At 34.9% G+C, this 24,930-nt stretch overlaps 1 pseudogene; it reads left to right on the forward strand.

Annotated features, from left to right (window-relative positions):
• LOC124974237 (coiled-coil domain-containing protein 138-like) overlaps positions 1–24,661 on the forward strand; it is a 41,357-nt pseudogene extending 16,696 nt beyond the window's left edge.
• The last annotated feature ends 269 nt before the right edge of the window (positions 24,662–24,930 follow it).

Raw genomic sequence — 24,930 nt, forward strand, 5'->3', positions numbered from 1 at the left:
AACCCAGTGCCTTATACATGCTAGGCAAGCATTCTGTCACTTAGCTACAGTCCCAGACCTGATACTCTGTCTTAAAAGTAAAATATAAAATAGGCTTGCAGCTCAGTGGATAAAAAATTACTTATGTGTTTATTCACCCACAAATAAGTAAATGAAACTGTTTTCTTTTCTTTAAAAAAAAGAAAATCAGAAAAAAAATTGCAGTATAAGATTTTGGGGTGGTGACATTCAAGCCAGTGTCTATTGTACATCTAATAATGTTAAGCACTGTACATGCAATAGTTGGGAGAACCACTGTAGGGAATGTAGCAACCAAAAATGTATCATGGAATACTGTGCTAAACAGGGTTATAGTTTTATAAAGGAGATAACGGTGAAATGAATGTTAAATTGAATATTTAATATTAACAGTTTGTGGTTAGAAGAAATACTGTAGGTATCAAGAAGAAAAACATTTTAAAATAATGTAAAACTATAAAAATGTGTGCATATAGAAAATGAAAAGTTGAAATAACAATTGTGCTTAAATATCTCTGTATTATTAACATAACCATATTTGGGAGGTTGAATATTTTAAATAAATTACCTATTTTTCTCCTTAAATGAGTTGATTTATGTAAAGCACTTTGAACATTGCTGGACACAGTAAATTATTCAAATATTAACTATTATCATTATTGTTATTATTCTTTCATTTGTCATTCACAAAATAATTCAAGACCAGGACATGAAGTAGATCAAATGTAGAATAAGGAAAGTAGTAAATACTTTAATAATTATAGCTTCATAGAAATTATGTTCTTATGTTTAACTGATATTTTATTCATTTCACATTTATATAAATGACATGGGTATAATTCTAAGTTATAATTTGAAGGTTTTGGATTATGAGGGTTTTCACACCTTGGACAATTTTCACAGTCCTTGTCCAAAATGTATCTAGAAGTGTGCTGTCCAGCACAGTGATCTCAGATCACATGTACCTATTGAGAACTTCAAATGAATCTGGTTTGAATTGAGATACTGTAAGTCTAAAATACTACATTGGAATTCAAAGACATCAAGGATAACCAAAAGTAAAATGTCTTCATAATAATTTTATTTTGATTTTATTTTGAAGTAGTAACATTGTAGTTATACTGAATTAAATAGAATATATTTTTAAAGTTTACCTCTTTGTTTGTTTTTAGTGTTCTGCCAGAAAATTTTAAATGACCTGTGTGTTGCATTGTATTCCCTGTGAACTGCGCTGTTCTAGAAATTTCTAGTCTCAGATGATCTTTTAAAAGAAACCTGGGATTCTAATTCTGTTTCAGTCTTTACTAGTTATGTCACTGTCAGTTACTTAACTTCTCTAGAGTTTAATTTCCTCATGGTAAACTTTATTTCTTTACCTAAAATAGATAACAGTATGCTCTGTATCTCTCTCACTGAATTATTGGGAATTACCAGAAATAATTTGCAGTTCTAGACATTCTACAAGTATATGTCATTTTGAATCAGGCCTATGTAATGACTAGAAAAGGTTGAAGGATGCTTAATGGATCATCAAAATCAATAATGGTTCATTTTTACATTTTTCTCTTTTACATATTTATTTTTTGCATTTAAAAAAGTTTGCTTTTCACATTTTTCCTCATTCATTATGCTGCTAATATTTAAGAAATTTAATTCTTTTCAAATGCTACAGTAAACTTCCAGATTTCCATGACAGATTTTTTTTTAAAGCCTAGATGATGAACTGGATTCTTTTTATGATTTGAAGATTTGGGAAACAGAAGAAGTAATTGAGAGTGATCATAGACTTAGTACCTCCAAAATAACCAGTCTTTTAATGAAATGGAAAAAGGCTAAAAAAAAAAAGGGAATTTTTTTTTTAATTTATATAGTTATTTTGGGGCTGGGGATGTTGCTCAATGGCAGAATGCTTGCCTAGTATGTATGAGAACTGGGTTTGCTCCTTAGCACCACCTAAAAATAAACAAATAAAATAAAGGCACTCTATCCATCTACAACTACAAAATATTTTTTTAAATAGTAATTTTGTTAGTACATATAAAACTTACCACTTAATAATAACACTGGTCCTTAGTAGTATTTCTGTGTTCTGTGTATTTCTGTGTTCTGAATTTTCATAAACCATGAGATGGTTACTGTGCTTGTTATTAACTAGAGAAGAGAAAATTGAACTTCATTATTTTCCAGTTGTATGCCCATGTTTTCAAAACTTCTCAAGATAAGTTAATAAATGTGGTGACTTCTTTTCTTTTTTGTTTCAGTGTTTATTCAGAAGTGAGGAAATGATTGTGGTAGTGTTTTCCTAAACCTAATATTTTGACAAAACAGTGCAGATTACTTATAGTATGACTTCCTTGACACTGAACTAGTAGCAACTCTCTATGTACCTGTCTTCCTTTCATAACTTTGTCAGGATTTCATGCAAAGAGGCAACCAGTGATGAAGTCTTTTGCCTTTTGGCTGTAACAGTTCCAGCACTGTTGCTTATGCTTTCTTTTTTCCTGCAAATATGTTGTCTGCACACAATAAATATTCATTTTCCCCTTTCTCCCCTCTCCTTCATCCCCTTTGTCATATGGATCTCAGTGTTTGAAGACAATAAAGATTCCTTCAGCTTGGCCTTTGGTCTTCCCACTAAAAACATAGATTAACTATCTTAAAAGCTAAATATATATGAAAGTTGGCCAAAAATGTAAGGAGTGCTCAAGCCACAAATTGGTCATTAATCAACTTTGAGTTTAATTTCGTGCATGGTGAGAGATATGGGTTTAGTTTCATTCTGTTGCATATGGATTTCCAATTCTCCCAGCACCATTTGTTTAAGAGACTATCTTTTCTCCATTGCATATTTTTGGCACCTTTGTCTAGTATGAGAAAATTGTACTTACTTGAGTTTGTATCCGTGTCCTCTATTCTGTACCATTGATCCACCTTTCTATTTTGGAGCCAATACCATGCCATTTTTGTTACTATTGCTTTGTAGTAGAGTTGAAGATCTGGTATTGTGATACCCCCTGCTTCACTCTGCCAAGGATTGTTTAGCTCTTCTGGGTTTTTTATTCTTCCAGATGAATTTCATAATTGCTTGCTCTATTTCTGTAAGGTACATCATTGGGATTTTAATTGGAATTGCATTGAATCTGTATAGCACTTTTGGTAGTATGGCCATTTTGACAATATTAATTCTTCCTATCCAAGGACATGGGAGATCTTTCCATCTTCTAAGGTTTTCTTTAATTTCTTTCTTTAGTGTTCTGTAGTTCTCATTGTAGAGGTCTTTCACCTCTTTTGTGAGATTGATTCCCAAGTATTTTATTTTTTTCGATGCTATTGTGAATGGGGTAGTTTTCCTAATTCCTTTTTCTGAAGATTCATCACTTATGTATAAAAATGCCTCAGATTTAGGTGCATTGATCTTATCTGCCACTACTTTACTGAATTCGTTTATGAGATATAAAAGTTTTCTGATGGAATTTCCTGGTTCCTCTAAGTATATAATCATATCATCAGCAAAGAGGGATAGTTTGAGTTCTTCTTTTCCTATTCGTATTCCTTTAATATCTTTGGTCTGTCTAATTGCTCTGGCTAGAGTTTCAAGGACGATATTGAAAAGAAGTGGTGAAAGAGGGCATCCCTGCCTTGTTCCAGTTTTAGGGGGAATGCTTTCAGTTTTTCACAATTTAGAAAGATATTAGCCATGGGCTTAGCATAGATGGCCTTTACAATTTTAAAGAATGTTCCCACTATCCCTATTTTTTCTAGTGTTTTGAGCATGAAGGGGTGCTGTATTTTATCAATTGCTTTTTCTGCATCTATCGAAATAATCATGTGATTCTTGACTTTAAGTCTGTTGATATGGTGAATTACATTTACTGATTTCCTGATGTTGAACCAACCTTGCATCCCTGGGATGAAACCCACTTGATCATGGTGCACTATCTTTTTAATATGTTTTTGTATGCGATTTGCTAAAATTTCGTTGAGAATTTTTGAATCAATGTTCATTAAGGATATTGGTCTGAAATTTTCTTTCCTTGATGTGTCTCTGTCTGGTTTAGGAATCAGGGTAATATTGGCTTCATAGAATGAGTTTGGGAGGGTTCCCTCCTCTTCTATTTATGGAATACTTTGAGAAGTATTGGAATGAGCTCTTCTTTAAAGGTTTTGTAGAACTCGGCTGAGAACCCATGTGGTCCTGGAATTTTCTTTGTTGGTAGACTTTTGATGATTTCTTCTATTTCATTACTTGAAATTGGTCTATTTAAATTGTGTATGTCCTCCTCGTTCAGTTTAGGCAATTCATATGTCTCTAGAAACCTGTTGATGTCTTCGAAATTTTCTATTTTGTTGGAGAATAGATTTTCAAAATAACTTCTAATTATGTTTTGTATTTCAGTCGTGTCTGTTGTGATATTTCCTTGTTCATTCTGAATTTTTGTGATTTGGGTTTTCTCTCGTCTTCTCTTTGTTAGTGTGGCTAAAGGTTTATCAAATTTGATTATTTTTTTGAAGAACCAATATTTATTTTGTCAATTTTTTGTATTGTTTCTTTTGTTTCAATTTTGTTGATTTCAGCTCTGAGTTTAACTATTTCCTGTCTTCTACTACTTTTGGTGTTGTTCTGTTCTTCTTTTTCTAGGGCTTTGAGCTGTAGTGTTAGGTCATTGATTTGTTAAGTTTTACTTCTTTTGTTAAATGCGCTCCTTGAAATAAATTTTCCTCTAAGTACTGCTTTCATAGTGTCCCAGAGATTTTGATATGATGTTTCTTTGTTCTCATTTACCTCTAAGAATTTTTTTAATTTCCTTCCTAATATCTTCTGTTATCCAATCCTCATATAATAGCATATTGTTTAATCTCCAGGTGTTGGAGTAGTTTCTGTTTTTTACTCTTTCATCAATTTGTAACTTCAATCCATTATGATCTGATAGAATACAAGGTAGTGTCTCTATCTTCTTGTATTTGCTAACATTAGCTTTGTGGCATAATATATGGTCAATTTTAGAGAAGGATCCATGTGCTGCTGAGAAGAAAGTGTATTAGTTCTTGGTTGGATGGTATACTCTATAAATGTCTGTTAAGTCTAAATTATTGATTGTGTTATTGAGATCTATGGTTTCTTTGTTCAATTTTTGTTTGGAAGATCTGTCCAGTGGTGAGGGAGGCATGTTAAAATCACCAAGTATTATTGTGTTATGGTCTATTATATTTCTAAAATTGAGAAGGATTTGTTTGACATACATGGATGAGCCACTGCTTGGGGCATAGATGTTTATGATTGTTATATCTTGCTGATTTATGCTTCCCTTAAACAGTATGAAATGTTCTTCCTTATCCCTTCTGACTAACATTGGCTTGAAGTCCACATTATCTGAAATGAGTATGGAAACTCCAGCTTTTTTGCTGAGTCCATGTGAATGGTATGTTTTTCCCCATCCTTTCACCTTTAGTCTATGGGTATCTATTTCTATGAGGTGAGTCTCTTGCAGGCAACATATTATGGGATCTTTCTTTTTAATCCAATCTGCCAGTCTATGTCTTTTGATTGATGAATTCAGGCCGTTAACATTCAGGGTTATTATTGAGATATGACTTGTATTCCCGGTCATTTGGTTCATTTTTAAAATTTTATTTATTTATTTATTTATTTATTTATTTATTTATTTATTTATTTATTTATTTTTGGGTGCTGGGGATTGAACCCAGGGCCTTGTGCTTACAAGGACAAGCACTCTACAAACTGAGCTATCTCCCCAGTCCCTATTTATTTATTTTTTGACACAACTTGGTTCCTCCTTTATTTGACAGTTCCTTTAGGATAATTCCTCCATTTGCTCATTTGCTTCTTTGTTTTTTATCTCTTCCTCAAGGAATATTTTGCTGAGAATGTTCTGTAATGCTGGCTTTCTTTTCGTAAATTCTTTTAGCTTTTGTTTATCATGGAATGATTTTATATCATCGTCAAATTTGAAGGTAAGTTTTGCTGGGTATAAGATTCTTGGTTGGCATTCATCTTCTTTCAGAGCTTGAAAAATGTTGTTCCAGGTCCTTCTAGTTTTTACGGTCTGGATTGAAATATCTGCTGATATCTGTATTGGTTTCCCCCTGAATGTAATTTGGTTCTTTTCTCTCACAGCCTTTAAAATGCTGTCTTTATTTTGGATGTTCGGTATTTTCATTATAATGTGCCTTGGTGTGGGTCTGTTGTAATTTTGTGTATTTGGAGTCCTATAAGCCTCTTGGACTTGATTTTCCATTTCATTCTTCAGATTTGTGAAATTTTCTGAAATTATTTCATTGAATAGATTGTTCATTCCTTTGGTTTGTTTCTATAAGCCTTCCTCAATCCCAATAATTCTCAAATTTGGCCTTTTCATGATATCCCATAGTACTTCTAGATTCTGTTCATGATTTCTTACCATCTTCTCTTTTTGTTCAACTTTGTTTTCAAGGTTAAATATTTTGTCTTCAATATCTGAGGTTCTGTCTTCCAGGTGTTCTATCCTATTGGTTATGCTTTCTTTGGAGTTCTTAATTTGGTTTATTGTTTTCTTCATTTCAAGGATTTCTGTTTGTTTTTTTTCAATATCTCTAACTCTTTATTGAAATGATCTTTTGCTTCCTGTATTTGCTCTTTTAACTGTCCATTGGTGCTATCATTCAATGCCTGCATTTGCTCTTTCATCTCATCCTTCAATGCCTGCAGTTGCTCTTTCATCTCATTGTTTGCTTCCCTGATCATTTTAATTATGTACATTCTGAACTCCCTTTCTGTCATTTCTTCTGCCATGCTGTCATTGGATTTTATTGATGTAACATCTAGATGTGTTTGGGGTAATTTCTTCCCTTGTTTTCTCATATTATTCAGGAATCAGTGGGTCATTAAGATATAGCAGATTTCCTCTATTGACTTATAATGTCCCTGAAGATTGCTAGTATATCCCCTCTTATCCTTCTGTAGCCTGCAGTCTTAGAGGAAGTTAATAATGCGGTGCTCCACAAGGAAGCTGGCCTCTCTAGTGTTGGTGATCCTCAGGTGGGGTTTATTCCCTGATAGTGGGCAGAGGTGCCTCCACTTGTTGACCAATGGTCATCTAAAGGGGAACTAGGCTGCGGGCTGAGGCAAGGCCTGTTTGAGCCTGTGTCTCTGGTTTTACCGTCCTTGTGGGAAAACCTCACCCCGCAGGGAAGACTCACCCAGTGGGGAGGTCTCGCTGGTCAGTTCCCCTCCTAGAGCTTCCCCTCAATCTGCAATTACCTCCTGGGCTGGGCTATCTTCCTCTGCAGGGTTCCCAGGGACCCGGACCTACCTCCTGGGCCTGGGAGCCTCACCTTTCGCAGATGAGTCTCCTTAGGCTGCCTCTCCTCAGAGAATCTGCCCGCAGTCCTGGAAACTTCGCTCCGCCCCTAGGCGTGTCTCTGTGCAACTCTTCCAGCAAGAAGCCGCCTAGGTCCTGCGACCCTGCTCTGTACCTAATTGCCTGGCTATGTGGCCCCTCCTCTGAGCCACCACCTGGAGCCCCATACAATAGCTCCGAGACCCAGAGACCCGCCACACACCTCTTCCTCCTGACAGCTGCCCGGTGTTCAGGAGCGTTTGCTCTGAATCCAAACAGCTCACCACACAGCTCCTCCTCAGGCAGCCTCCCAGAGCCCCAGTGGTCTCTCCAAGTCCTAGCGCTGTGCTGAGCCACCTCCTCTACGATGATCTCAGTGGTCCGTGTTTACCGCTTCAGCTGGGGGGAGGGGCATCTCACCGAGTAACTGTACTTCACAAAGTTCCCTGCATTCTGGGGCTACCACCCCATCCGGGATGCCTCCCCAACAGGAGAGAACTGGCGGCTTTGAGTTGGTCCCAAGTCTCTCACTATCTCCTCTTTTGAGTCCTGCATCCTGGAGCAACATGAAATGCAGCTGCCCTCTAGTTGGCCATCTTGAAAAACCTTAGGGTAGCTTTGATTTGTTTTTCTCTTCTTACTAAAGATGTTGAACCTTTTTCATATATTTGTGGAATGCTTGTAGATCTTTGGTGAAGTGTCTGTTCATTTCCTTAGCCCATTTATTGATTGGATTATTTGCATTCTTGGTGTAGAGTTTTTTGAGTTCTTTACATATTCTGGAAATTACTGCTCTATCTGAATTATGAGTGACAAAGATTTTTCTCCCACTCTGTAGGTTCTTTCTTCACATTGCTGATCATTTTCTTTGCTGAAAGAAAGTTTTTTAGTTTGAATCTATCCCAGTAATTGATTCTTACTTTTATTTCTTGTGCTATGGGAGTCCTGTTAAGGAAGTCTGATCCTATGCTGACATGTTAAAGATTTGGACCTACTTTTTCTCCTATAAGATTCAGGGTTTCTGGTCTGATTCCAAGGTCCTTGATCCATTGTGGGTTGATTTTTGTGCAGGGTGAGAGATAGGGATTTAGTTTTATTCTTTTGCATATGGATTTCCAGTGTTCCCAGCACCATTTGTTGAAGAGGCTATCTTTTCTCCATTGCATATTTTTGGCACTTTTGTCTAATATGTGAAAATTGTATTTATTTGGGTTTGTGTCTGTGTCCCCTATTGTCTACCATTGTTCTACCTGTCTATTTTGGTGCCAGTACCATGCCATTTTTGTTAGTATTGCTTTGTAGTATAGTTGAAGTTCTGGTATTGTGATACCCCCTGTTTCACTCTTCCTGCTAAGGATTGCTTTAGCTATTCTGGGTTTCTTTTTCTTCCAGATTAATTTCATAATTGCTTTCTCTATTTCTGTAAGGTACGTCATTGGAATTTTAATTGGAATTGCATTGAATCTGTATAGCACTTTTGGTAGTATGCCATTTTGACAATATTAATTCTTCCTATCCAAGAACATGGGAGATCTTTGTCTTCTAAGGTTTTCTTTAATTTCTTTCTTTAGTGTTCTGTAGTTTTCATTGTAGAGGACTTTCACCTCTTTTGTGAGATTGGTTCCAAATATTTTATTTTTTGAAGCTATTGTGAATGGGGTAATTTTCCTAATTTCTTTTTCTGAAGATTCATCACTTATGTATAAAAATGCATTGGATTTATTATCATTGATTTTATATCCTGCTACTTTACTGAATTCACTTATGAGTTGTGAAATTTTTCTGGTGGAATTTTCTGGTTACTCTAAATATATTATCATGTCATCATCAACTAGGGATAGTTTGAGTTCTTCTTTTCCTATTCATATCCCTTTAATTTCCTTGGTCTGTCTAATTGCTCTGGCTAGAGTTTCAAGGACAAAGTTGAATAGAAGTGGTGAGGTCATACCTGCCATGTCCCAGATTTTAGGGGGAATGCTTTCAGTTTTTCACCATTTAGAATGATATTAGCCATGGGCATAGCATAGATGGCCCTTACAATATTAAGGAATGTTCCCACTATCACTATTTTTTCCAGTGTTTTGAGCATGAAGTCATGCTGTATTTTCTCAATTGCTTTTTCTGCATCTATCACAATAATCATGTGATTCTTGACTTTAAGTCTGTTGATATGATGAATTACATTTACTGATTTCTGAATGTTGAACCAACCTTGCAATCCTGGGTTAAAACCCACTTGATCATGGTGCACTATATTTTTAATATATTTTTGTATGCAATTTGCTAAGATTTTATTGAGAATTTTTGCATCAATGTTCTTTAATGATATTGATCTGAAATTTTCTTTCCTCAATGTGTCTCTGTCTGGTTTAGGTATCAGGGTGATATTGGCTTCATAGAATGAGTTTGGGGGGTTCCCTCTTCTTCTATTTCATGAAGTAATTGAGAAGAATTGGAATGACCTCTTCTTTAAAGGTTTTGTAGAATTCGGCTGAGAACCCATCTGGTCTTGGACTTTTGTTTGTTGGTAGGCTTTTGATGACTTCTTCTATTTCATTCCTAGAAATCAATCTTTTTAAATTGTGTATGGCTCCTGGTTCAGTTTAGGTAATTCATATGTCTCTAGATACCTGTTGATGTCTTTGAGATTTTCTATTTTGTTGGAGTATAGATTTTCAAAATAGCTTCTAATTACGCTTTCTATTTCACTCATGTCTTGTGATATTTCCTTGTTCATTCCGAATTTTAGCAATTTGAGTTTTTTCTCTCCTCTTTTTTAGTGTGGCTAAGGATTTATCAATATTGTTTTTTTTTTCAAAGAACCAACTATTTATTTTCTCAATTTTTTAAATTGTTTCTTTTGTTTCAATTTCATTGATTCACCTGTGATTTTAACTATTTCCTATCTTCTACTACTTTTGGTGTTGCTCTGTTTTTCTTTTTCTAGGGCTTTGAGCTGTAGTGTTAGGTCATTTATGTGTTGAATTTTTCTTCTTTTATTGAATGCACTCCATGAAATAAATCTTCCTCTAAGTATGGCTCTTATAGTGTCCCTGAGATTCTGATATGATGTATCTTTGTTCTCATTTATCTCTAAGAGTTTTTTTATTTCTCTCCTGATGTGTTCTGTTATCCATTCATTATACAATAGCATATTATGTAGTCTCCAGGTGTTGGAGTAGTTTCTGTTTTTTACTGTCATTTATTTCTAATTTCAATCCTTTATGATCTGACAAAATAATAGATAGTATCTCTATCTTCTTGTATTTGCTAACATTAGCTTTGTGGCATAAAATGTGGTCTATTTTACAGAAGGATCCATGTACTGCTGAGAAGTAAGTGTATTCTCTTTTGTTGGATGGTATATTCTATATATGTCCTTTAAGTCTAAATTATTGATTATGTTATTGAGAAATATGGTTTCTTTGATCAATTTTTGTTTGGAGGATCTGTCCAGTGGTGAGAGATGTGTGTTAAAATCACCTAGTATATTGTCCTGTGGTGTATTTGATTTTTGGTGTTGAGAAGGATTTGTTGACATATATGGATGTGCCACTGTTTCGGACATAGATATTTATGATTTTTATGTCTTGCTGATTTATGCTTCCCTTAAGCAGTATGAAATGTCCTTCTTTATCCCTTCTAACTTTGACTTGAAGTCCACATTATCTGATATGAGGATCGGTACTCCAGCTTTTTTGCTGAGTCCATGTGCATGGTATGTTTTTTCCCATCCTTTCACCTTTAGTGTTTGGGTATCTCTATTAGTAGAATCTCTTGCAGGCAGCAAATTGTTGGATTTTTCTTTTTAATCCAAACTGCCAGTCTATGTCTTTTGATTGATGACTTTAGGCCATTAACATTCACAGTTATTATTGAGATATGATTTGTATTCCAAGTCATTTGACTCATTTATGTTTTTTGACATGATTTGGTTTCTCCTTTATTTGTCTATTCCTTTAGGCCAGTTCCTCCTGTTGCTGATTTGCATCATTGCTTTTCATCTCTTTCTCATGGAATATTTTGCTGAGAATGTTCTGTAATGCCAGGTTTCTTTTTGCAAATTCATTTAGTTTTTGTTTATCATGGAAGGATTTTATGTCGTTGTCAATCCTGCATGTAAGTATTGCTGTGCATAAGATTTTTGGTTGGCATCCGTTTCTTTCAGACCTTGAAAAATGTTGTTCTAACTTCCCTTCTAGCTTTTAGGGTCTGGGTTGAAAAATCTGCTGATAATTGTAATAGTTTCCCCCTGAATGTAATTTGATTTTTTTTCTTTAGACAGCCTTTAAAATTCTGTCTTTATTTTGTATGTTACATATTTTCATTATAATGTGCCTTGTTGTGGGTCTATTGTAATTTTGTATATTTAGACTCCTATAAGCCTCTTGTATTTGATTTTCCATTTCTTTCTTCAGATTTGGAAAATTTTCTGATATTATTTTAATGAATAGATATTTCATTCCTTTGGTTTGTTTCTTTGTGCCTTCCTCTATCCCAATAATATTTAAATTTGGTCTTTTCATTATATTCCATAATTCTTTTCAATTCTGTTTATGATTTCTTACCATCTCTGTTTGGTCAACTTTGCTTTCAAAATTAAATATTTTGTCTTCAATGTCTGAGGTTCTGTCTTCCAGGTGTTCTATCCTATTGGTTATGCTTTCTATGTGATGCCGTCCAGCAGAGTCAATTTGGTGTGGGAGACAAGTAGTGAGGCTCTTGAATTCGGAATGGTTTATTGTAGATTCAGGAAACCCGGGAACCCTGAACCTGGAACCTGGAACCTCCAATCCCCATGCTCAAGGAGAGCCAGCTTATATCCCCTCCAGGAGGCAAAGGGTAGGGCTGATGCCAATTATGTGAAGAGTAGGCGAGGAGCTAGCTGTCCAATCATGGTAAAGGTCAAAATGAACAGGCACGATCAGGGGCACTCAGTAACACCTGTGCATGTGTTGTGTGCATGGACTTAATTGGATACGGCCAATGATAAATCACCTGGGTGTGCTTATGTTAATCAACCTCCTCACAGCTGATGTGATCAAAGCAACCTCTGGCTGACTGCCAGCTACCATCCCAGTGCAGTTCACATGGCATAGCCCCCAACATCTATGGAGTTCTTAATTTGGTTTATTGTTTCCTTCATTTCAAGGATTTCTGTCTGGTGTTTTTTCAGTACCTCTAACTCTTTATTGAAATGATCTTTTGTTCCTTGCATTTGTTCTTTTAACTGTTGTCTGGTGCAATTATTCAAAACCTGCGTTTGCTCTTTCATCTCATCGATTTCTTCTCTGATCATTTTAATTATGTACATTCTGAACTCCCTTTCTGACATTTCTTCTGCCATGCTGTCCTTGGATTTTATTGCTGTACCATCTATGTTTGTTTGGGACATTTACTTCCCTTGTTTTCTCATAATGCTCAGGTATCTACTCCTCTAGTAGTGGAACTCTAAGATATTGCAGATTTCCTCTATTGATTAATATTGTCTCTATAGATTTCCAATAACTGACCTCTTAACCTTCAGTAGCCTGAAGTCTTGGAGGACCTTGATAATGCAGTGCTCCACAGAAAGTTGCCCCTCTAGGGATAGTAGCCTTCAGTTGGGGTATATTCCGTGCTAGTGGGCAGAGGTGCCTCCACTTATTGACTGATGGTCAGGGACATGGGGTCTAGACTGCAAGACTGGGGCATATCTGATTTGAGCCTGTGTCTCTGGTTCTACCACCCTGGTGGGAAAACGTTGCCCAGTGGGGAAGACTCGCCAATGCAGAAGTTTCGCTGGGTAGCTCTCCTCTGAGAAGTTTTCTTCTGTCCAGAACTACCACCTGGATTGGGCAACCCTCCTCTTTGACATTCCCAGGGGTCCTGACCTACTTCCTGGGCTGGGGAGCCTGGCCCTGTGAGGGACTACCTCACTGAGTGGTCCTACTCTGCTATGTTCCCTGGTGACCAGAGCTACCACCTGGTTCTCAGACCCTCACTCTGCATTGAAGCCTCTTGCTGTGCAACCCTCCTCTGCAATGACTGGGTTCACAGCTCCAGCGGGGAATTCTCACTGGGCCACTCTATCCCACAAAGTTTCCTGCACTCCAGGACTACTGCCCTATCCAGGGAGCCCGCCAGTGGGAGAGACTCACCCGGTGGCTCTGAGTTGATCCCGAGAGTCTCAATAGCTCCTCTTCTTGACTCCTGGGTCCTGTCAAAGGTCCTCTATTCTCCTGTAGGTGTCTCAGGAAGGGAGCTGCCCTTCCAATGATGATGGCCACACCCTCCGAAATAATTCCAAATGCCTGCACCAGCCTATAAAGACGGTGGTAGCTCGCTCTGCTACTGTGACCAACCAGTGATGGCACCCAATCTCGGTGCAGGGTTCAGGTAGGGTTGCTCATTGATGGCACCCAAAAACGGTGCAGGGGTCAGGAGGGGTTGCTCAGTGATGGCTTCCAACTTTGGCCTGGTGGTTGGGCAGGTTGGCTGTATGCTGGCTAGCTCCACAATGCAGGTGGGTTGGGTGTCCACCTGCCGGCTTCGTGGTGCAGGTGGCCTGACTCACCCAGTAGCTAGCTTCATGACTGCTGATAACTTTTTTGAGTATATAATTCTGGATGTTAATCTTATGTCAGATGAATAGTTGGCAAATGCTTTCTGCCATTCTGTAGGATCTCTCTTTACTCTCTTCTTTCTTTTATTGTGTGGAAATTTTAAAATTTGATGTAATCCCATTTGTCAATTTTTGCTACCATTTCCTGATCTATTTTGAGTTGTTTTATGTACAGGGTGAGACATAGGGGTCTAGGTTCAATTGTCTACATTTGAATATCCAATTTTCCCAGTACCATATATTGAAGAGGCTATCTTCTTTTCAATGTATTTTTGGGTATTTTGTCGAGAATCAGATAGCTATAGAGGTGTGGGTTTATTTCTGAGTCCTCTAATTCCATTGTTTTTGTATTTATTTTTATGTCAAAACCATATTTTTGTTACCATCAAAATACACTCTAGCATATTTGAAATCAGGAATCATGATGCCTGTAGTCTTGCTCTTTAATTTTTCCTCAGGATTGCTTTGGCAACTTTGGGTCTTTTATGCTTTCATCTGAACTTCAGGATTTTTTTTTCTACTTCCGTAAAGAATGTCATTGGTATTTTCATGGGAATTGCATTGAATTTGTAGATTACCTTTTGATAGTTTGTTCATTTTAATAATGTTAATTCTCATAGTATATGAACATGGGATGTCTTTTCATCTTTATCTTCTAGTGCCTTCAGTTTCTTATAAATTTTATAATTTTTACTGCAGAGGTTTTTTTTTGACCTCATAAATAAAGACTTTTTAGATATAAGTGATAGAAATTAAAAAGAAAAATAAGGCAATGATTAACATTGTATTTGGACTTGTTGTTAGTTTGGTTACAGAGAAGGGAATGTGGTAAGCTTCTGAAGTGATATTCCATTTTATATCCTAGGCAGTTAATAAGTAGTGTTCTCATGCATTTTAAAATAACTAGATCTGAAATAATTTTATACTTAGAGAAAAGTTGCATGAAGGATTTCTGTATAGTTTTAACCCGAATTTTCTAAATGCTAACATTTTACTGTATTTGCTATATTCTTCTTCTTTCTTTCTTGAAATTTTTCACAATACTGTAATTTTATACTTAAAATAGTTTTTCTTGAAGGTTACTCTGAGATGTTTGGAGCTATAATAAAGTTTATAATTAAAATTTTATTTTCTTTGTAGTTGACCTGACAATAGATAGGGCCTCATCAAGACCTTGGACTAAATGTTGTGATGTCAGTGACTCTTCTTTGAAAAGTGCCAGCTGTCCAAAATTCAAAGTGTCAAACAAGCAGACATTAATTTCACAACAGATAAATCAGATATATGATGAGTTGTTTTAAATACATTTGAAACTGCAGGTAGGATCTAAATACTGATTTGAAAATTCAGAAATATTTATATTCTAGGCAACAAGTATTTGCAAAATTTTAATACAATTTTAATTAGTATAGATAATTGGGTTAAGGCAAGATCAGAAGGGAACAAACTCAATAAGTAGGAGGTGTTGAGGGAGAAAATGTAGAGACTGAAAGATTAGTAGTGGTAATTTTATTTGTAGGCATGTATCTCAGGCTTTATGTTATCCTGTTTTGTGTTTATCTTCATACCATCCCATTCTCCAGAAACAAATCTGCTGGCAAAGTGTGCACTTTGAATTATATATTTGAGATTCTTTGTTTTAAATAGTACAAATAAGAAATTTCCTTGTCAACTCTAACTAAAATGAGTTTTTGAACCTTCTTGCAGTTTATCTTTTCTTCGGTGTTTGCTTCTAAAGGGTGTAATTTATATATTTATCACATTTTCACTAGCAGTACAGAAAGAAACACATGTAATAGTTTCTGTTTGCTATTCTTTTCATTGGAAACATTATATACACTTGAAATTTCCAAAACATTTTAAAAACAAGTAGTTCATTTTGTTTAATTAATTCATGTTGTAATAATGTAGCATTTCAGAAAAAAACATTTTCTTAGCCTGAATCACTAGGAAAAACTTTAGAGAAAGACAAAATCTGGTCCTTGACCCAGAGGTAGAATTTAGAGAGGAGAACAATGGAAAGGTCAATCCAGGTACAAGGAATTAAGAGATAAGAGTTGTATGAAAAGGAGTGATTTTCATATTGTGAATTTAGCTGCCTGTCTGGGAAATAAAATAGCAAAAACTGAGACTAGCTGTTTTATAGGTTTTTTAATCAAAGAAATGACATTAGAAAGACTTTTGATAATACTCTGTAGAATAAAAAAAGCAAGGATGCAAGAATAGATCTTTCATGCATAAAAAATAATAAAAATATTTTTAAAAAAGTAAAGTACAAGGATTAATCTGATTTCTTTAATCTTTAGACTGATTTTAAAATTTACTTTGTAGTGTTAACTGTTGTTGCATGTCCTTTTTGGTTTTTACTATTAAAAATGTTTTTTTTTTTTGACAAAAGTTTAATAGGAACATGTACATGATCCAATTTTTATGCCATAGTAGAATAGGCAACATTCAGGCACCTTAGAGAGGGTACATGGATTTCTCTGAAGAGTCATTATTCATACTTATCTAAGGCTTCTAACTTGACAGTATTTTTCCTCATGCTGTCACCATTCCAGTCTTGCTGTGTTACCCACTAGTTGTCATCTCCCCACATTCATCCCAATATTTAACCAGCCACATCCCTGTAATAGTTCTTGATCACATCTGTCACCATTTAATTTCAGTGATAATTTTTTGGCTATAAATTTTTTCAGCTTGTGAGGGTAAGCTTTGCTCATATTGTCTATTCAACAGACTCAGAGATGTTTTGAAGTGGAATTGTGGCTTCCAAGCATATACATTTTTGTTACACTACTGATTTAATTTATTCAATTAATATTTGAGCACCTATTAATATGCATTTGTGCTGAGTAAAATATATATGCCTCTTGATACATGTAGCTTATTGGAAGCAGTCATAAGTACCCATATAATTATAATTTGTATAAACTTAAATGAAGGAATGATAGATAATACTGTAAGTTCCTGATAGGGGAGATTGTGATCAAGATTGGAGGAGATTAAGGTAAGGTTTTTCTGAGAAATTAATATTTAAGTTAAATCCTGAAAAATGAGTAGAGGTTAGCCCAGTGAAAGATTTAGATTCTACACTGAGACATTCCAGTATGAGAAGTTCCTGAGGCATGGTAAGTTAACATATTTATTCAGAGAAAATAATAGCTCTAGGTAGTTCTGAAGATTTTTAAGGCAGGAAAGTTGCAAAATCTAATGTGTATTTACATAAATGTCTTAGAGAGGGACAGGGGTAAAATTTGAGAGATGAGAAAGCATTCTACTGCAGGATCCCAGGTGAGAAAGAAGAGTGACTTGGACTGGGATGGTAGCAGAGAAATAGAATAAAGGTTATTGTAGAGGTAAAATATTCTGGACTTGGCATGATGAATTCAATGAAGTATCTTCAAGGCAACTTACTTTAAAGCAAGAAAGTTGATACTCACATTTCTGGTTGGTGTGGAGAAATAATGGATTTCAGGAAGAAGAACAATATTTCTGTTTGAAATGAGTCAGGTTTGGTAGTAAATTATATTTACCTGGCTATTAGAAAATAGATAGTGGGTGATTATCTAACTTGGGAGTCATCTATGTGTTAGTGTTCTATCACTGTTACAAAATACCAGAAATAATCATCTTATAAAGGGAAAAAGTTTATTTCAGCACATAGTTTTAGAGATTTTAGTTCATGATTGATTGGCTCCATTGCTTTGGGTGGGTGGCAAGACAGTACATATGACAGGGACATGGGGCAAAAAACACTGCTCACCTCATGGCCAGGAATCAAAGGACAGAGGCATCAGGGTCCCACTTCCCATTAAGTGGCACATACCCAGTGACCTAAAGATCTTTCTTTAGGACCCATCTTGTAAAGATTTCTAAACCTCCCACTTAGTTTCATTCTGTGGACCATGCCTTTAATGCATAGACTTTTGGGGGCAATCAGCATCCAAATGTGTTAGTGTTTAATGTTGTCACCAGAATGAGAGGTTAGAGAAGTTGGTGTGAAGTAATGTTAATAGTGTGAAGTATTCTATATTAGGATGGTTACCTCAAGGATATAGAGAAGTGGTTGGATTCTGGAAATATTTAAAAGGTGGATTAAATAGGCTTAGAGATTTTTTTGGATGTAGGAGATATGCTAGAAGTTTTATCAAGGGCAAAAATGCAAGTTTAGTTTTTGGACAGTTGGATAAATCGTGCTGCTTTTGCTTATATAGAAAACTGGAGGAAGAAGAGATTAGTTTTTTTCTTTTTAATTCATAACTTAAATAACTTTTAGTGTATAGTTAAATTATTTTTTATTTTATTCACAGTGTTGTACTGTTGTCACTGTAACCAAGTTTAGAATATTTCATTATCCCAAAAAAAAACCCCAACCCATTAGAGGTCATTCTTTATGTCCTCCAAAATTCCTTCAGCCCTAGGCAATCACTAATCTACTTTATGTTTCTTTAAGTTTGTCTATTCTTAACTTTTCATATTACTGGAATCATGTAATATCTGATCTTTTACAAATAACTGACTTCTTAGCATGGTAATTTTAAGGTACACTCATGTTATACCATGTATCGGTACATGTGTTTTATTCTTTTCCTTTTAGTACTGAGGGATTGAACCCAGGGAAGTTACATCATTGAGCTACATTCCCAACTCTTTTGTTTTTACTTCAAGTCAAGGTCTTGTAAAGTTGCCAGGTTGACTTTGAGTTTACAATCCTCCTGCCTCAGCTTCCTGACTAGATATAATTACATGTATCCTTCCTGGTGCCTGGCTAGCACATGATTTTATTGCTAAATAATATTCCATTATATAAATATATCACATTTCTTATTTTTCTCATTAATTTCTGGACATTCAGGTTTTTCCCACTATTAGGCTATCATGAGTAATGCTGCTATGAATATTTGTATTTAAGTTTTGTGTGTACATGTACTCCATTTCTTTTGGGTGTATACCTACAGTGGAATAGCTGAGTCATAGGATAACTGTGTTTAACTTATTTGAGGAACTGGCAGACTGTTTTACATTTCCACCAGCAGTGTACAAGGCTTCCATTTTTTTCCACATCTTTTCCATCAGTTATTTTTTCTGTTTTTGAAAAAAACATTATTTTTCTAGGTCTTATTGTGGTTTTGCTTTATATATTTCTGTGATGTCTAACTGAATTCAGTTTTGGACATGCTTATTTTGTGCTACCTGAAAGTATAAGGTGGAACTGTTAAATAGGCTGTTTAGACTTGAGTTTGGCACTTGAGAAAATCAACTGAACAGTTGCAGGTTGGGAACATATGGTAATTTTAGCCATTGAATGGATATAATCAAGCAGAGAGTATGAAGAATGAGAAGAAAAATAACTTAAACCCAAATCCTGAGCAACCATAGTAGTTACAGGATGGTGGAGACATGGAGCCTGCAAAGGAGACTGAGAAGCCATGACCAGAGAAGGTATTAGAAAACCAGGAGAACATGATATCATGTAAGCCTCTGGAAGTATTTTAAGTTGAAGGAAAGAGAAAGTCATATAACATGCTGCTGAGAGATTTTGTAAAATAAGAACTGAGAAGTTATCTTTAAATTTCATAATAGGTAAGTCATTTTAGTAGGGCAATGTGTGTTGAAGCCAGATTAAAAATGAATTGAGGAATGACTTGGAGGTAAAGAAGGTTCAGCAAATGTAGACAATATTTCAGGAGGTTTGGTTGGGGAGGGAAAATGGGAAGGAGCAAAAGATTTTATTTCAGATGTGATAAGAGAGATTGAAAATGTTTAGAGATAATCAGATCAGTTTTCACAAAGGGGCTTAGGGCAATGAGATCCTGAACCTATCTGTGTACAGAAGAGAAGGGCATGAAACTGATGTTCCCTTCTGTGGTCTTTCCTATGAATTTACCAGGCCATCCACAGACAAAGTTCTAAGGTGTTGTGTTTAAAATTAGGAAAAAATAATAAAGTTTGAAATAGACACTGTGGAGAACAGAATAAAGAGATGACCATGAAAACATAGGAAGTTTTCTGAACAACATTGATAACTTAATAGAGGATTGAGACCATGAACTCAAAAAAATACAAGTTCACATGGTCTGTGATTTTTTTTCTGGTGGTTTTTAATCTGTGTTATCATTAGGACAGGGAAGATGGTAAGTGTGTCAGCCCAGGCCTGGAGTCTTTCAGCCCTTGGTGATAGAAGGACAACAAAGTAAGGGAGTGGAGGATATAGGCAAAATAATGGACCATGTCTAGCAACTACTATAATCCCTATTTTATGTACCAATGCATTTTCAAAAACCACTTGGTTAAACCACAGTGTCAGTGGATAAAAATATAATTTGCAGATTTTGTGAATGTTCTTTTTAAAAGTAACTCATATCTGGTTTTTTTTGATATAGTGTGAAACTGCAGCACAACATAATTTTGCTGCAGAACTTCAAAAGTGAGAACATTTTTTAGTTGAAAGAGAACCACTGCTTTTCAGATATAAAATTGCCTTGAGTAAAACTAAAGGTGTTAAAAAAGGGGTTCTTATAAGATTTCAAATTCTAAAGGATGTACTTATAAAGTATTAATTTTTAGAGTAATATAACTTCTTTTTTTATTTTGTCACATTTGCTCATTTAACCTTCTCCCTCCCTTTCTCACACACACACCCCTGTATACAAACCCACACAGATCCACACACACCTTATTTTCTGAACTATTTTAAACTAGTTTGCAAAAATCAATATATCGTATCCCTAAATACTTAATCATGTGTCTCTTAAGAATAGGTACATTCTGTATATCATTATATATCAAAAAATTAATGGTAATTGAAAAATAAAATTTAATATATAATCCACATTCACTTTCCCATTTGGTCTCCAAAATGTCTTTTGTTACTTTTTTGTTTTTTTTTTGTTGTTGTTCTCTAATCAAGGACCTACACAAACTTTATGCAATATCTTAGATTTCTTTGAATCCAGAGTAGTTAATCATTACCATTTTTAATTGTTCATGAAACTTTTTTTAGTGTCTGGGTCAACAGTTTTGATAAATATATTTTGTCCTAGATTTGCCTGAATGTTTCATAACAGTGAAATTTGGATTAAATACTTTTGGAAAAAAATTTATATAGTTAATATAATTTAATAACTATAGTTAGTATAATTTATCTTTGCTTGATAATATTAACATGTACAATAATGCCTCTTGGTGCCATGTAGCTTATCTCTTATACATGTAATTTACACAGAGTAAAATTTATTGTTTTACATTTCTATTAGTTTGAAAAAATCTTTTAATTTTTGAATTGCCACCATTCACAAGATAAAATGTAGTTCCAGTATTCAAAAAATTTTATATTCTTTTATAAATATTCCTTTTCCCATCCTTAGTCTTTGACAACCACTGTCTATTTCCTGTCCCTAGTTCTGTCTTTTCCAGAATGTTATGTAAATAGGTTTATTTTGTTTTTTCTTTCAATTGTGATTTTTAGCAGCTCATTTATGATGTTAACTTGGCATACTTTTCTTTGATTTTATCCAATTTGTGGTTTATTATGCTTCTTGAATTTGTAAATTTATGTCTTTTGCCACATTTGGGAAATTTGCAGCAACTATTTCTTTAATTATTTTATATGCTTCAATCACCTTCTCCTCTTCTCTGTGTCTCCAGACTCATATGTTAGTCCTTTTACTGTTAGCCAGAAGATTTCTGAGGCTATGTTTCCTTTTCCTCATTTTTTTCCTTTTGTGTTCTTTGAGCTGGATAATTTCTATTAATATATCTTTTAGTTTGCTGTTTTCTTTTTTCATCTCTATGTTTCTATTGAACCCTGTTATGGTTTAAATATGAGGTGTCTCCTAAAACTCATGTCTGAGACAGCATAAGAAAGTTTAGAGGTGAAATCTTTGAGTTACAAAAGCATTAACTTAATCAGTACATTAATCCATTGATATTTTTTAACTGGGTGGTAACTATAGACAGGTAAGGTGTGGCTAGAGAAGGTTGGTAGTTGGACTGGTTCTTTCTTTGCTTCCTGGTATCATGTGCTGAGATGCTTTCCTCTGCCACTCCTTTCCACCATGATGTTCTGCCCCACCTCAGGCCCAGAGCAAATGAGTCAGCCAACTATGGACTGAGACCTCTGAAACCATAAGCCCCAAATACACCTTGACTCTGAAATTGTTCTTATCAGGTCTTTTGATTACAGCAGTGAAATACCCAACTAAATCAAGCCCATTTAGTAAATTTATATTTCTGACATTTTGAAGTTCCAAAACTGCCAATTATTTTCTTTAATTTTTTTTCATAACAATTTCTGTCTTTACATTTACTTTCACATTTACATTTACCTCATAGAACATACTTAAAAATCCAGCATCTGGGTAATCTCAGGATTGGCTTCTGTTGATTATATTTTTTTCTTGAAACTTCATTACATTTCTTGTGTCTTAGCATGTCCAGTGATTTTTGGATTGTATTTGAAACATATTGTATAGATTCTGAGCCTTTTATAATTCTCTGGAGAATAATATTTATTTAAAGTGTTAATTTAGTCCAGTGATATTAAGGTCTTAGCTCTTTCTGACCTTCTATAGGCTGTGGTTCTCATTTCAGTTTGGTTTTCAGAGCCTTTGCAGTTTTGCTTCATTATTGTGTTGTGCATATGCCACTTGGAGGATAGTTTGAGACTTGGCAACAGTTTAAAATCTTACTTCAGCAATACAAGTATTTACCCTCCCGTGCTTGGTTTGTCCTGTGTCTGGACAACTCAGAATGAGCCCAATTTGTACATCTTAATGTACACCAAAGTGAGAGGATGCTTTCAGATTTCTTCTCCTATATTCTCCCCACAATCCAGATCACAAGGTCCCCTCTTCCTGGTTTCTTTGACTTTCTTTAGCTCAGAGCTTTTAGGGAAGTAGAAAGCTCCACTTTTCATCCAGGGTTCTGCCCTTGCACAGAAGTTTTATGTTGGGGTCTTAAACCCCCTTGCTCTTCTTGTCCAGTGACAAGGGAAGGGGACACTCACCAACAAGGTCAGACTGGGATAGGTAGGGCTGACTCACCGCTTGCTCCCAGCCCTCTGGGCAGAGGAAAATCAGATGCATCAGGGAGACCAGTAAGAGCAGGAACTCATTTATTGAGGAAGTAACACAGCTTTTATGTAGGGTGGGGGCTAGGCAGAAACCAATTAGCTTAAAGGTCAGCAAGGCATGGAGGATTCATGCAGGTGAGAGTCCCATAGGACTATACAGCAAGCATGAGCTGATCATGTTCGCGGAACTGTTGTTAACCAATCCCTGATGGAGACCCATCATCATTAACTATTGAAACTGCCTTTGAGGCCTTGATCTTGCTCACCCACCAGGGAGTAAGGAGTCAGCCTGAGTTAGTTAATGTGCCATTAGTCCCAATAGTTTGAGATTAAAAAGAACAAACCAGCAAAACAGGAAACTTCATCCCTTTGACCTTGTTTCTCCAAATTTTTACTTTCTTCTCTAATTCCTGACCCTTGTTTCCTTTTCACAGCCATCAGGTAGCTACTTCCTGTGTTTTGTCTAGGGTTTTTAGTGGACATCAGTAGGAAAAGCAGAGTGTAGTGGGTTTATCCTGCCATATCATATCATATGTCTTTAGAAAATTTTAGATGTAGAAAAATTATATAATAGAAATATTAAACTAGTTTTAAAAGTAACTACATATGACTGTATCCTCAGTTATTTAAGGGATAACAATATAGTAAAAAATTCCAAAAAAACCCCTCATTTGTTCCCATTGAATTTCTTCATAGGGCTAAGGAAAGAATGCTTAAATTCTCAGATCCTTCCATGCTAATTTTATTCTTGTTTCTCTCTTTAGATTTGTCTACTATTTTTATTAATTATAAGAATAACTGCTTTATTTTAATCTTATTTACATAACTACTTAGAAGGAAATTTAGTTTCTTGATTTCCTGTAGATACTTTCTTGTTTTGATTTTTTATGAATAAATGAAAGTATTTTATATCTTAAATCTAAAACATTTTATCCTACTTAAATGTAATTAGAGGGAAGTTGATTTTTATCATTTATGAAAGTGACTCAGGAGAGAAATAGTTGGGACTCAAAGAAATTATGTATTTAACATAGTGTGAAATGTAAAACTGACATAAAAATTTTAACTAATTTATGGTAACATACAAGCTAAAATTTACATTTTAATCTATAGAGCAATCAATTCTCTATTAGTCTCCTGAAAAAAAATCACAAATCCTTTGTTTTTTTATTATTCCTTGATATGAAAAGAAAATACATCGATGACTTTGGGTGGATTTATCTTAGCAGAATCAAAAAATAGACTGTTTCTTAATTTACATGATAATATGTTTGGGTCTTTCACAAATGTTTTTGATGTTTTACTGTTACTTTGGTTTATTTTACAATTTTTATAAATTATTTGCCACAATAGTCATCTATGCTTAAATCCACTGATTAACAGTTTTGTGATTTAAGGTGTTCTTCTTTTAATTAATTTATGTTCAGTAGCAAGAGTGATATGCATTCCTTATCTGATCATTTGATTGTATTTTTTTCCTTCCTAGCAACATGATGAGAGGTTGAACACTTAACTGAAATTCTTAAGAAAAGGAATAAAAGTAAGAGACTAAGATTCTCTTTTGATGCATTGAAAGAATTGAATGATAACTTAAAAAAAGATAAGACCTATTTTAATATATTTTAGGTGATAAGACCATCTAAAAATTATATTTTTTATTTAACATATAAGTCAATATTAGAATATTTTGGCTAGAGAAAATTTTGATTGGATTTATGTTAATTTTATTTTGAAACACTTACAAATATAAATAAAATAGTCAAACTGCTCTTGTATCCTTTTCTTCTATATGGGAAAGCAAGTTAGATGTTTGACAATTTGAAATTTTTTTCTTTATTCTTTGAGACAGTGTCTTCCTTTTTCCCAGACTAGCCTGAAATTTATGATCTACTTAT

The sequence above is a fragment of the Sciurus carolinensis genome, unplaced genomic scaffold (genome assembly GCF_902686445.1).
Source record: "Sciurus carolinensis unplaced genomic scaffold, mSciCar1.2, whole genome shotgun sequence".
NCBI classification, from domain to species: domain Eukaryota; kingdom Metazoa; phylum Chordata; class Mammalia; order Rodentia; family Sciuridae; genus Sciurus; species Sciurus carolinensis.